Source organism: Oryzias latipes, chromosome 22, assembly GCF_002234675.1.
Source record: "Oryzias latipes chromosome 22, ASM223467v1".
Lineage (NCBI taxonomy): Eukaryota > Metazoa > Chordata > Actinopteri > Beloniformes > Adrianichthyidae > Oryzias > Oryzias latipes.
In genome coordinates this window covers 22,790,938-22,804,903 of record NC_019880.2, presented here as the reverse complement: position 1 = coordinate 22,804,903, position 13,966 = coordinate 22,790,938, and positions in this window count along the sequence as shown.

Sequence of the window (13,966 nt, the reverse complement as noted above, 5' to 3'; positions counted from 1 at the left end):
GGTTGGGGACAGTACCAGTGGATTGACAGACTGGGATGGTGGTTCCCCTTTTTAAGAAGGGAGTGACTTCAAATCCCAGAGGAAATACTTTCCTCAGCCTCCCTGGGAAAGTCTGTACCAGGGTACTGCTGTTGTTGCAGAAACCCTACCTTATCCGCTAGTGATTACCTGGATCAGGTGTGTTTAGCCAAAAAAATGGCTTCAATGGTTGGTTGGAAAACATGTAGGACTGCGGGCCTTGACGCATGGATTTGGGGACCGCTGGAGGGTTTGAGGGAGGTTGCTCAACCAGATGTATTTTTTAGATTTGAAGAAGCTGCTCAACCCCTTCCCATGAGGTGTCTGTGGAAAGTGCTCTGTGAGTATGGGATCCAGGGAGCTTTAGTGAGGGCTGGAGCAGGGGGTTGACTTGCACAACCGGCAGTAAGTCAGACCTATTCCGTGTGCACGTTGGACTCCAACAGGGCTGCCCTTTATCACCAGTTCAATACATAGTGAAGGAATTTATTTTTTGTGGTTCTCATTTCTCCTAGACTTTTATCTTATCTTTATTTCATTGAAGGTTTCCTTCAGGTTTACTGTGTGAGGTTCCTTTGAAATTTCAAAGGGGCTTCCTGAACATTGCATATGTAAAGAGGTTGTGATGCTGCAGCTCCATTCTCAACCCCCCTTCTGGAGAAAACAGTCTTTGATCTTCTAAAGCCATTTGGTTGTAGGTCTGACTTGGATCATAAATCAATCATCTCTGAGACTGATTTCCATCCCTGGGAATCGCCACAGGCATCTGCTCCCGTGTGGGGAACAAAGGTGTATTGTCTACTGTATGTTAAGAAGATCCGGCCACATGGGGGGGGGGGCACCTAGGGAGCCATTTGGTTGCGGGACCATGTCAGTCTGGGAGGTGACTTCAGACGTGGGAAACAGATGCTGACTCCTAATATGGACTGACAGAAGTAGGCAGGCTCCCTGCCAGCCAATCCGAGCGTCCAGAGGAGGAGTCTGGACGCCATGCTGTGTTACGAAGGAGGAGGCTGAAACCGAGATGTTAAAACAGCTGGACGGAGGAACTTTCGCTGTTCCCAACAGGCTGACATGTTAAGACGTTTGTAATTTGGCGCTGTGCAAGCTCTGAAACTTTGGGAAACCGGATATCTTTTATATTTTGTTTTACTCTGTTTGTAGAAATATTGTTAGGGAAATAAATGTGTTAATCTTTAATCCGGCCGAGTTCCGTGGTTTCTCCTTCTCGACTTTTTTGAACATGCAACAAGGAAAGTAATCTCAAAGCGACAGATTATTATTTCCAACAATAGTCTTTATGGACAGAATTTCTGTTTGGGGACCTAAAGACTTCCTCTCTGCTCTTTGCAGCGGATGTCCTGTTTGCTTCATTGAGCTAGGACCCCCAGCATGCATTGAGCCAGTTTGCGGTCAAAAGAGTGGCAGGGTGCTCGCTAAAGACAGATTTCCACTGGTCCATCTGTTGTGTGTCTCCGTTGCGTCATTAATCAGTCAGAATGTTTACTTTGCCATATCTGCATCTGACATCTGTCCGTCTGCACTGTACCGCAACGTAAGTTTACACAGGAGTTCTATTTCTGATCCGTTGACGCGCCAATGTTTCAGCAAAAAGGTGCAGAGCTGGAAACCGGTTCCGGATTTCATCATAAAAACTTATTTTGTACAGTCAAAATGAAACTTTCTAAACTCTTATTTTATTTTTAAGGTGACATGCCCTATGCAATAATGGACGTTAACACCACGGATAACAACATCAAGTTAAATTTTGGAAATACAGAACACTTTTTATGACACAAACCATGTATTTTACAAGGACTCATTAACCCTAGCTCTATCCTAGGCACTTTAACATTGGGAGTTGGGTCATCTAGACCCACTAGACAGTGCTCTGAACCTTTTTTCTTCAATGATTTGTGATCTTCACTGGTGTCCATGGATTACATGAAATCTTTCCACCTTTATCCACCTTTGTCATGGTAGGGATAACACGTCAATGCAAGGGTGGTGTCATCTATATTACAAGGGTTACGGAAGGGGAGGGTATAGGGCCTGACTGACAAAGTTCTGGATAAGCAAAGACGGCAGGACGAACTACTCGACACGGGGGTGGCAGGTCAAACCACTCCTCTTGGAGCAAAGGGTGGGGCTGGGGTGGTATGGACATGAGACGCAACAGAGACAATGTCATTTTACTGATTGTCTTGAGACGGACTCCCCATCAAAGCAACGCAGATGCACCGCAAACAGACCCTTGTAAATTTGGGGTTAGAGATAGGGTGAGAAGCTCTGTTACCAGCAGAGCGTTCAAAGTAAAGCCACTGCTCCTCCACTTTGTTAGGAGCCAGTTGAGGGGGCTCGGGCGTCTGGTGACTCCTGGGTGCCTCCCTGGGGAGGTGTTGCAGGCATCCAGGCAACAGGGGGGAGACCCCATTAAGGATCCTGGACATGCTGCAGAGACTACATCTCTCGATTATCCTGGGAATGCTTTTGTGTCCCCCTAGAAGAGCTAGAGGAAGTGGACGGGGAGAGAGAAGTCTTAGCATCTTTACATAGACTGCGGCCTCTGTGACCCCGCCCTGGATGGGAGGAAGAAAAAGGATGGATGGAAGAACATAACGTAAAAGGAAAACAAAGCCTGACAAAACAACAAACAAATGTCAGCTAAAACAATGCATTCAGGCTACTGAAAAAATAAAAAACTTCAAAAAGTGTAAAATCAGCATTTTCAAAACAACAGTCAGGATGTGCAGATCTTCAAAGTTCAAGCATCTCAACTTGACAAACTTCTAAATAATTCAGCATGTTTTCTTTTGTTTTTCATTTTTGGAATGATACCTGTTTCTGAATTTCTTAGAAGTATCTTACAGATATAATGTAAACAATTTTTTACAAATTAGAAGCTATAAAACCTTTGTCTGTCTCTTGTACAGTTTTCTATGGTGGAAAATCAAATCTTGTCTTCAGATTTGTTTTTATTTTCTTGTTACCTTTGCATGCAGCTGTGCATTTGTGCTACCTGTAGCTTCCTCCCCCTTCCTAGTTTATTTCATTAGCTGTGATTTAGATGTTTTTGTAATCAGTGGTGAAATATAATTAGATTCATTTGCCATCGTTTGGGGCACCTTTCCACTTGGCTTGATCACAGATGTGCAAATTAAAAAAGATGAACCCCGAGAGCAGCTAAAAACTCAATCATCTCCTGAGGCGAGAAGCAGGTGGACGCGGAAAAATTACGTTCAGGTCCTCCGCAATTTGGCTCTTTGGGCCTGCAAAATGCCAAGTCACCCAAAAGTGTTTCTCAACAGTTTCAAACCCTGATTTTCTTCTTACATTAAAGAGACGAGAAATCCAAAAACATTAAAATATATGTATATATATACATTTCAAATAAAGGCTGGAGAAGATCCTGATTAGTCCAGGTGAAGTTGTTTTGGAGGTGAGTCATGGCTTCCGGACTTAGAATCTTCATCAGTCTGATGAAGCTGTTTGGTAAACAGGCGAAACTTTCTAAGAAAGATTTTAAGCCCAGATGGCTTGACCTAGCTTCAAGACATTACAAATAAACATTTAACCTTTTGGGTGTTATGGTCCGTAACAAAATAAAATACTTTTTTACTTACTATTATAAAAGTAAGCTAAAATTCTAGGGGAACAGCACACACTGTGGACTATGTTATGTATGAAATAAATTAGATATTTGGTCTGCAGGTCAGCACTAATAAGATGTCTGTTAAACAACGCCACAAGCAGTATCTCCTTGGTACCAGTAACACCCAGACTGATAAATCATCTCACAGTCTTTATGGGAAAGCTCCCCAGGACTGCCCTATTAACCTCATTTGTAAAAGGGCATTAACTAACCCAAACTCACTTACTTACTTGTTTATTTATTTGTTTGTTTGTTTTATGTTTATACATGTTAAAATGCTTGAGTAATTTGGTAACCTTCATCCACTCTAAAGGTGTTTTTCATTAATCATGTTTAATTGCCCCAGAAGGAACTAAACTGTTGGATATTTTCGAGACGTACTGAGAGTTCCAAACCCTGCAGGTAGGACCAATCTTTTTGACATTTTAGTATTACAGGGAATCCAACATAAGTCTGGCTGATTGAGCTGTTGTTTCAGCAGCATGCTGTGCTGATGGTGTGAAGTTTTCTCAGGGACACTCCATACAACGTTCTTCTGTGCACAATCAGCTCCACAGGTTTCAGAATCCCCACCCAGCATGGGACCAGGCTGCTTTATCAACCCATTAAGTCTTGAGCCTCTGCTGCAGCACCTACAGAAACGGCACCCTTCACTGCAGAAATGAGAGGGTTGTAACCCTTTACTGAACACATGAAAGTACCCAAATTTCCTGACGTACAGTCTGCACAGTTTTTTTATTCCGCTGTAAAAATTCAGTTCTTTCTTCTAAAATCAACAACACCATCATCTGTCTACCTCATAACCAAAAGGAATACTGCTTCCACAGCAGTACTTCAACATTTTTCCACCACTGCTGCAGTCTTCCTGCAGATACCACAAGCATTCAAAAGCCCCCCTACATGTCCAAGAGTCTCTCATGAAGCAGGACAGGCTGGACTGAGCCGAATGCTCTGGAGGAATCAAAACGTGCTGCCATTGAGAGAAGACACACTCTGAAACCGGGAGATGAGGATAAATGAAACTGAAGCAAAAGAAACATGCTGTGATTTAAAAAGTACATGGAAAACTATAAAAACTTAAGATAAATTTGAAAATAAATAGAAAAATAAGGTCGGCATAAGGTTTTCTTTTATTTAATACCAGATTATTTATGACAAGATAGCAAATAATGATTACAAAGGAAACTGGGAAACACGCATACCATATATTTAAAGGTGACTCAAGTATTCAGCAGCCTTCAGGACTCAAGAAGTAAATGTTAAACATCAGTGTCTCAGATATACAAAAAGAAAATATTGCTTTAGAAGTCTTTAGTGTGAAGGAACAAAACTTTTGTTCAGAGTTGAGGAATCTGTAGAAACACAACTGCTGTATTTTTCTGCCACCAAAATATTCCACTAAGATACAACGGAATTGACAAAGAACTCATTTTACTGGAGCCATTTAGAAGAGAACAATCAAAAGAGCGGGCCACGAGGAAAATATTTTGTAAAACTCTAAATTCTGTTCACTAAACACATTGGGCCTGCAAACACCAGGTTTGTCCTCATTGAACATGAAATCTGCATCCAGATCTGCTGCTGCTTCTTTCTCTAGTCTAAATCATTGACTGTTCTCCAAAATCTCATCAGCAGGAGTCTAAATACTTGAGCTTGGTGGGGAGTAAAGCTCCAAATGTGGACTGCTGACCAACCAGCACCCCTGAGCAAAGACAGGTTCACCCAACGTATGAAGTATCACCACTAAGCGCTTGTACGTTTGTGTATTTTTCATGGGTTTCACGTGTTGTTTTGCCTAAACTAAAAGAAAACTTAGATAGTGAAGCAACATTGACAAATGTGAATTTTAGGAGGAAATATAATCAGTCCGGGAGTAAAAGTAATGCTCTACAGCTGTGGTTCTCAAACTTTTCCTCTTGTTCCCCCCTTTGGAGAAGGAAAAATGTTCATCCCTTGCTTTTTCATTTTAATTTTGAGTCAAAAAATGCAGCTTCATTCTGAAAATGAAAAAGCATTTCTGGTTTTGACTTTTCATTTTTAGTTATGCCACAGAAACGCTTCCATACATTTCCACACCAAGCAGAATTCAGGGAGTGTCTGTGCTGTAAACCTCATCCTCAGGGTGGAGTCTGACATGATTTCAATGAACTGATCCTCCTCAGCAGAGCTCAAACCAGCAGCTGCTGCTGCGTTAAATGGATCTCTCAGCCAGTCGTATTGAGCTCTGTTGTCTGGGAAATATTTGAGAAAGAATCCAGGCAGGAAATACATGTAAAAAGTGAATGATCCTTTACAAAGGATAAATAATTAAATAAAGGATCATTCACTTTGTATGTTCCCCAAATTTTGGCTGAGGCATTACATCCATTAAACATGCATTCTCCATTCCTCAAAAAATCTGATCACATTTGCAAAGAAAGGCAGGTGTATATGAGGGGCCGTATAAGACATTATTTATTCTGAACCATTCACATTCATACATTCTTGCTCTCACAGTCATATATACTCTCTTTCGCATACATATATTCTCTTACGCATCCATATATTCTCTCTCTCACATTCATACATTCTTGCTCTCACAGTCATATATACTCTCTTTCGCATACATATATTCTCACTTGCACATCCATATATTCTCTCTCTCGCATGCATATATATTCTCTTACGCATTCATATATTCTCACTTGCACATCCATATATTCTCTCTCTCGCATGCATATATATTACTTTACACATACATACATTCTCACTCTCATTGTCACTCTTAAAAAAGAATGTATGTATGTGAAAGACAAGTATATATGAACGTGTGAGGAAGAGTTTATATGTGTGTGTGAGAGAGGAGTATGCATGAAACGGAAGTGACTTTGCATGAAAAGGAAGGCACTTTGAATGAAAAGGAAGGCACTTTGAATGAAACGGAAGGCAGATGATTTCTCGTGCTCTGATTGGACGAGAGGCCGCCACCTCCCATTTTGAACACACTCTAAACCCTATCACTTGTACTGACTCATAACTATTAAGGTTACACAACTTAAATGTCATTTTGTAGTTGATTCAACTATAAAGTATTAAGCTCTATCAAGATTTTTTCAAATTTAACTTAACAGTGCTAAATATTTTAAAGCTTATTTGTATCTGGCACTCAAAAATTTTAAGATCCGTGAAGTAGCGTTATGACGTCATCACGTACTGGTGGGAGGGTCTTTCGTTTTCTCTACGTTAGCTCAGGTGGCCATGTTGGATTTGCCGAATGCGAGTATGCGACGTTTGAAATTGAAAGTCGAGCATTTTATTTTTCTGCAAAGCGTTGCAATTTCGTCCCGCTTCAAGACGCCCCAACCTCGGGTTTTTTTTTCATCCGCCTCATCGCTGATGGTGCCGTCTTGTCTTCAGCCCTGATTTAATTTGGTAAGTATCGTTCATGGTTTATTTTGAATGAATGCTTTAAAAATGCTCTTATACTACCGTAAATGTGGTTTACTGTTGTTTAAACATATGTGTGTTATTATTGTTTTAGAGATTAATGTGGAAATGTATACATGATTAGTTCGTCATAGCAGACGTATGGCGAGCCAAACCCAAAATGCATTTTCTGCCCGTAAGTTACGACAGTGATGAGGTTTTTTTTTTTCAGAGGTAGAAATGATCTCTTATGCTGCAATCACACTAAACATGATCCGCGTGTGAAATTCGCGTTGGAGGCCTCTGTCTGTGGCTAAAGTTTGCTGCTGGACATTTGTCCAAAAATGTCACTCAAAGCCTCTAACGGTTGTGTGGGAGGAGCTACCGCCAACAGTTTTAAGCCTGGTTGCTACATGGAAGCATTGGGTTTTGAATGCAGCTTTAAGCTTTTATAAAATCACTGATCTCCGTTATAAAAAAGGTTTTTGTAAAAATAAATTAATCAACGTGCTCGTGTTGTGTTCAGGTACCGAACTACAGAGTGTTCAGTGTTTCACCTCCAGGTAGACGCCAAGGCCAGCCAGGTAACTTGTCTGTTATTTGTCTAGAGCTATTTTAAAAAAACAAAAAATGCAATAGGTTGTGTAGTGCAATAAATGTTTTTTGATCAGAATATAATTGAAACATTTTTTAACATTGAAAAATCTCTTTTGGACTTTTTCAGATACTGAACTTCAGAAAGTTCACCAGAACGTCACCATTTCACCAGAAAAGAGGTGTCAGTGGGTGAGTTTTATACTTATTTAATACATTCATCCTGAACTATTACCATTATTAGATTTATACGGCAGCATGGAAACACTTGTGCACATTTTAACTAGCCAAAGGTCTAAATAGAGTTGAAATTATTTACAATTTAACTAAACATATTTAGATTGCAGGCTGAAGGTGGCACAATGGAATGGAGGTGCAAGTTGTGTTCTGTTACTTTGGCACTATGCAGTACTACATATAATACTGCAGTACTACATAGCCAATATCCCAAAGTGTTTCCACTGCCATGTATGTGGAGACACTTTGGAATATTGTCATGTCTTTATGACAGTATATTACAATAATAAAATGATGTTGCATTAGCACCATTCCATCATTTGAAACCATGAAAACTCATCTGTCAAGATCTGAAATGGATTTATGTAGAGTAGATGCAGTCAGAGGAAATTGTGCAGTTTTTACATGTTTGTGTAACTTAAAGCTGCCCTTTTCTGAGACTAAGTCCACCAAAACAGACAGGAACTGGCCAGCTTGGTTAGGATTTATGACCTCCAGGTGAATTTCTAATGTGCATAATTCAAAAACGGATAACAAATCATTTGTAAACAGCTGTAAGAAGCCAAGGTGTAACTTGCCTTAAAAATGACTTTGGGTCTTTGACATGAAGTGGATCATGCCATGAACACTGTATTGTCCTCTTACTAGAAATAGACATCTAGAAAAGGTATCATTTTATTATTTCTTAAAGTTCCTTAAGTAAATATTGGAAGTGTTTGCCCTTCATTTGCTTCAAAGGTAATGGATATTTCTTTTTATTCTTTTAGGACCAGCGTGACGTGAACATGAGACGGGCCATGGTCCTCCTTGCACTTCCTGTTTATCTGCATGAAGATGCCTCCAACTTCTTCAAGACCTGTACAGTAAGTGCACACGACTCCCTGTCAATGGTTTTCACTAATCCTTTAATATTGATTGAGATTTTATTGAGTGACATAATAAATAGGGCAATTGTTTGTAGTTTGTAAACTGAGTGATATTTTTAAATGGTTTTAAAAATGAGACGGAAGATGAAAGGCGAACATCAGGGACTCCTGATTGGAAGGAGTGGAGTTTCGTTTACCTTTTCTGCTCCTGATCCATCATTATTTGAATAAAGAAAAATGAAGCTTTAGTCTTAAATTATTTTATAAATGTCCTCCTTCAGAAAAATGCTAAAGAACTTTTTAAAAACACAATTTTAATTGGAGTTGGTCCTTAAAACATCATAGCCAGTTGATTAAAAGCTAACAGAATGTTAGCATGAAAAGATTCCTATTGACAGATGGCAGGAATGTCAGTTTTGGACATTAGTGTGATGAATATCTTTGAGGGTCTGAACTCATCTGTGTTTTTTGTTTTGTATTTTCCAGAATACCAGACCTCACAGACACCTCTGTGGGTATCTTCTCAGTTGTCGTGGTGATGCTCCTGATGCTGCCGTCAGTGGTCCCACAGATCTGGCTGACTAATCTCTTCTAACTCTTCGGGGACATCTATGCTCTGGACCTACAGCACCCCAAAAAACTTGAACTTGCCTTCATATTTATTCAGAATGCTGTCTTGAGCCTTGAGGACAGCAAACCACTGAAAGGACATTTATTGACGCTGGAGAATGTTTCGTTGAGTGAGTCTTCCAGAATGGACTATTTGTTGGTTTAAGTGTTATGTAACTAATGTGTTTTGTTGTGATCATTTGCTTTTTCTGCCGTAAAATACAAAACCAACTCTTTTTGTCAATATGTTGTGTGGTACTCTTATAATGCAGTTTTATTGCACTTATTGTTTCTTCATCCTCTTGATATTTGTGCTTTTTTTTTAAAGAGCAATTAAAAAAAGTGTATTAAGCAATCATTATTGTGTGGCCTTCACGTTTGTTGGTTTTTATCAATGTTAGCCTTTAAAATGTAGTGGGGCAGTATCAATATCTCTGTTCAGAATACATTTTAAGCTGAAGAATTTTAAATATTTTCAATGCTACACATTTAATGAGTTAAAGAATTTATAAAGCATTTGAGTGAATTTTACATATTTTATGAGTTGAGTAATATAAAAATATAGTTAGTTAAAGCGTTTTTTAGTTGGAAAATATTAAAAACTTTAAGTAAATAATCTCTCTTTTATAAGTTGAGGAATCTTAATATTTTTTATATGAAATAATACAAATGTAAGCCAACTGACAATATGAATTTTAATAAATGTTAACTTAAAAGTTTTAATAATATAACTTAACTGTTGCGTAATCTGTTACAAAATAATTTTTAAGTTCAGTCAACTCGCTAGGGATTACAGTGCAGACGCTAACATGAACAAGCAAGAAATCCCAAATTAACAGACTTGTGGTGTGGAAAGGTATGTTTTTCAGCTAGCAGGAATAATCAAAGTATCTGTTCTCTGTTTCAAAATGAGATTGCCACAAAACCGTATGTTATCTCATACTGGAACAGCTTTGGATGTAGAATTCAGTGGGAAAAGGTTTGGACCCTGCCACAAAAGTATTTCATCACCAATAAAATCAGAGAAATTTCTTTCAAAATTCTTCACAAATTTTATCCAGTGAAACATTTCTTTACTAAGTTTAAAAAAGATCTGGACATAAACTGTTCATTCTGTCATTCCTCACCAGAAACTGTGCCTCATCTTTTTTGGTTTTGCTCTTTCACTCAACTATTTTGGAAAGATGTGATACATTTTATAAGAACTCATCTATGTGAAGATTATAGATTATTTTACGAGCATATTATTTTTGGATATTTTACACAAGAAAGACTTAATGCAGAAAAAATATATGTAGTTAATTTACTTATAATTATGGCTAAATACTTTATACACAAGTGTAAATATGCCAACAAAAAAACCGTGTTTTATGTTTTTCAGAAAGAAATGGTTTTGTATGTGAACAGTATTAAATCTTCCACTAACAAAAAAGCTGTCAGAACAGTTGAAACATGGTCTCTCCTGAAACTTTAACAGATTCCTTTGCCTTATTATTTTTGTTTTCTTTTTGCATAACCTGTTTTACATGGTTATCATTATGTTTTTTTGTTCATTCTCATGGCGAACGTGAAGATTGTATTTTGCACACAGTGGAGTTTTGTGTTTGGTATTTTGTATGTGCAAGATATTGTTAATAAAGTTTATTTTTTTTTAAAAACGAACCGGCAAGAAGTAGCCACGGGGGTCCTGCAGCCATCGGAACCTTAACAAATATTTCCTCTACACCTCACTGTTGCCTTTTTTAAGAAATGACAGCTGGTTTTCCCACATTTATATGTAGTTATGGATCGAAAACAAGAGGAATTTGTTTTAATGTAAATGCGTGTTCCAGCGTCTACAGGAAGTGTCGCCCATAATTCACGCAAAGGCTCATGGGGGCTAGGAATAAGGTGGATACGGATTTTCTGTTTCGGTGGCACTTTTATTACCATTATTGGTATTTGAGACATTCCTTTGTGTCTCTAGAGATGCAGACAGATTTGTGACCACTTGAGGTGAAGATAAAATATTTCTTAAGGTTCCGATGGCCTTCTTATTGGTTCGTGTTAGCGTCTGTTCAAAATGGGAGGTGGCGGCCTCTCGTCCAATCAGAGCACGAGAAATCATCTGCCTTCCGTTTCATGCAAAGTGCCTTCCTTTTCATTCAAAGTGCCTTCCTTTTCATGCAAAGTCGCTTCCGTTTCATGCATACTCCTCTCTCACACACACATATAAACTCTTCCTCACACGTTCATATATACTTGTCTTTCACATACATACATTCTTTTTTAAGAGTGACAATGAGAGTGAGAATGTATGTATGTGCAAAGTAATATATATGCATGCGAGAGAGAGAATATATGGATGTGCAAGTGAGAATATATGAATGCGTAAGAGAATATATATGACTGTGAGAGCAAGAATGTATGAATGTGAGAGAGAGAATATATGGATGCGAAAGAGAGTATATATGACTGTGAGAGCAAGAATGTATGAATGTGAGAGAGAGAATATATGGATGCGTAAGAGAATATATGTATGCGAAAGAGAGTATATATGACTGTGAGAGCAAGAATGTATGAATGTGAGAGAGAGAATATATGGATGCGTAAGAGAATATATGTATGCGAAAGAGAGTATATATGACTGTGAGAGCAAGAATGTATGAATGTGAATGGTTCAGAATAAATAATGTCTTATACGGCCCCTCATAGGTGTAGGTATCCAATCCCTATCGGTCACGTGTGCGAAATCCGGGCGGCATCACAGTCTGAAGACTTAATTATTGTTGTGAACGGCAGCTTTACCGTTCTTTTAATACGTTAAAACCGCCGTTAACAACGATAATCACGTCTTCAAATGTCACAGTTGGGATTAGCTTCATGTAAGTGACGTAAGACCTGCGGATATGCCGTCCCATATCCCATATATATATATATATATAGTGTGTTTAGGTTCCCATGTTAACACTTGCTGCACCTCATGTTGCTGCTCAGTTGGAGTGGTAATGAGGTTGTTCTCAGACTGGGATAGTATTGCTGACTCAGTTCAAATGGATCGCAACTGTTGACAAAGCCCACACTTTATTTGGTTTTGGATTTTTTTAAAGACTCTAAAAGAAGGTCAAAGGAAAAAATAAAGGTAAACGTTTAACTTACACTGAACAAAAACATAAGCTCAACAATTTTCTTTTGCTCCTATCTTCTATGACATGAACTCCAAGATCTAAAACATTTTAAGCAAACACAAAATCACAATTTCTCTTAAATATTGTTAGCAAATCTGTGATAATGAGCACTTCTCCTTTGCTTAGATAATCCACCCCACCTCGCAGGTGTACCGTGTCAAGGTGCTGATTAGACAGCATTATTATCATTATTGCACTGGTGTGTCCTAGACTGGCCACAATAAAACAATATGAAATCTACAGCAAGTGTAGCTGCACTGCAGATGAGTTCACGCCAGTTCCAGCAATCCCTTAATTTCCCTTTTTTGTCGTTTTGTGTGTTACCTGACTGCACCTGTTGAATTGAAGCTCACTCGAATCAATTGGCCTCTTTGTGCATCCAATTCCAGTATGTATGTATCAGTATTTTAATTTTTTCTCTGCACTTGTAGCTGCTGATATATTATTTGATTGGTAACAAGAGTGAAAAGTCAAAGCAAAAACAAAACAGTTCAGTTCACATCTCGTCAACGTCTTTACTTGTAAATAAGCACTTAAAAGTGTTAAAATGTGATGTAAAACTAGAAATAACAGACAAGCAAGTAACTGAAAACTAGTTACAAGATTATTTTCATGGAATGAATAAATCCATATAGACCATCCTAGTATTTTGAAATGAAAAGACTGAAGCTCTGAGAAAGCAGAAAGTCCACTCATCTTTTCAATAAGCTGTCAGGTTCTGCAGCCAATTAATGACCGTTTCATCATGATTCAGCATCGTCAACTAAGCAGTGGCCGTCCTAACAAAAACATGAATCATATCACATTTTTTTAGTCCAAACTTTTTTTCTCTCTTTAATTTAGCTGTGCTGTGAAGCAGCTGAGCACACAGACAATCCCTCCCATGACAAAGGTGGACAGGATTTCATACCTGCCATGGAGTAAAACTCAAAAATCATTGGAAAAAAATAACCTTCGGCGTGCCGTCTTGTGGGTTCCAGGTAACCCCACTCCCAACGTTGATGTGCTTTGGATACCACAAGGGGTAGAAACCCCCTTATGAGTAAATCTAAAACTTAAAGCTTGAAAAGTTTTTTAAAGTTTATCTTAATAAACTGTCTTTGAAAATAATAATTACATAAATGCACGCATTAATAAAAGGTTAAAGGGACAGTGTGTATTTAGGATCAGCTTCAATTAATTGAATAAACTTCACGTTTCCTCATTGCGTAGTCAATCTTCATTTAGGTAAAGGGTCAATTAAGGAAACAAAACAATATATGAGCTGCCCGAGGCTTTAACAATAAATCAATTTGTGTAAATAAATTAAATTTAGCACAGATTTATTCAAAAGACATCTTTGGGATTATGTAAAAATGTAGGCACAGAAAAACATGTGCAGACATCAAACAATATATTTATTCAGTACTGTATTTCAG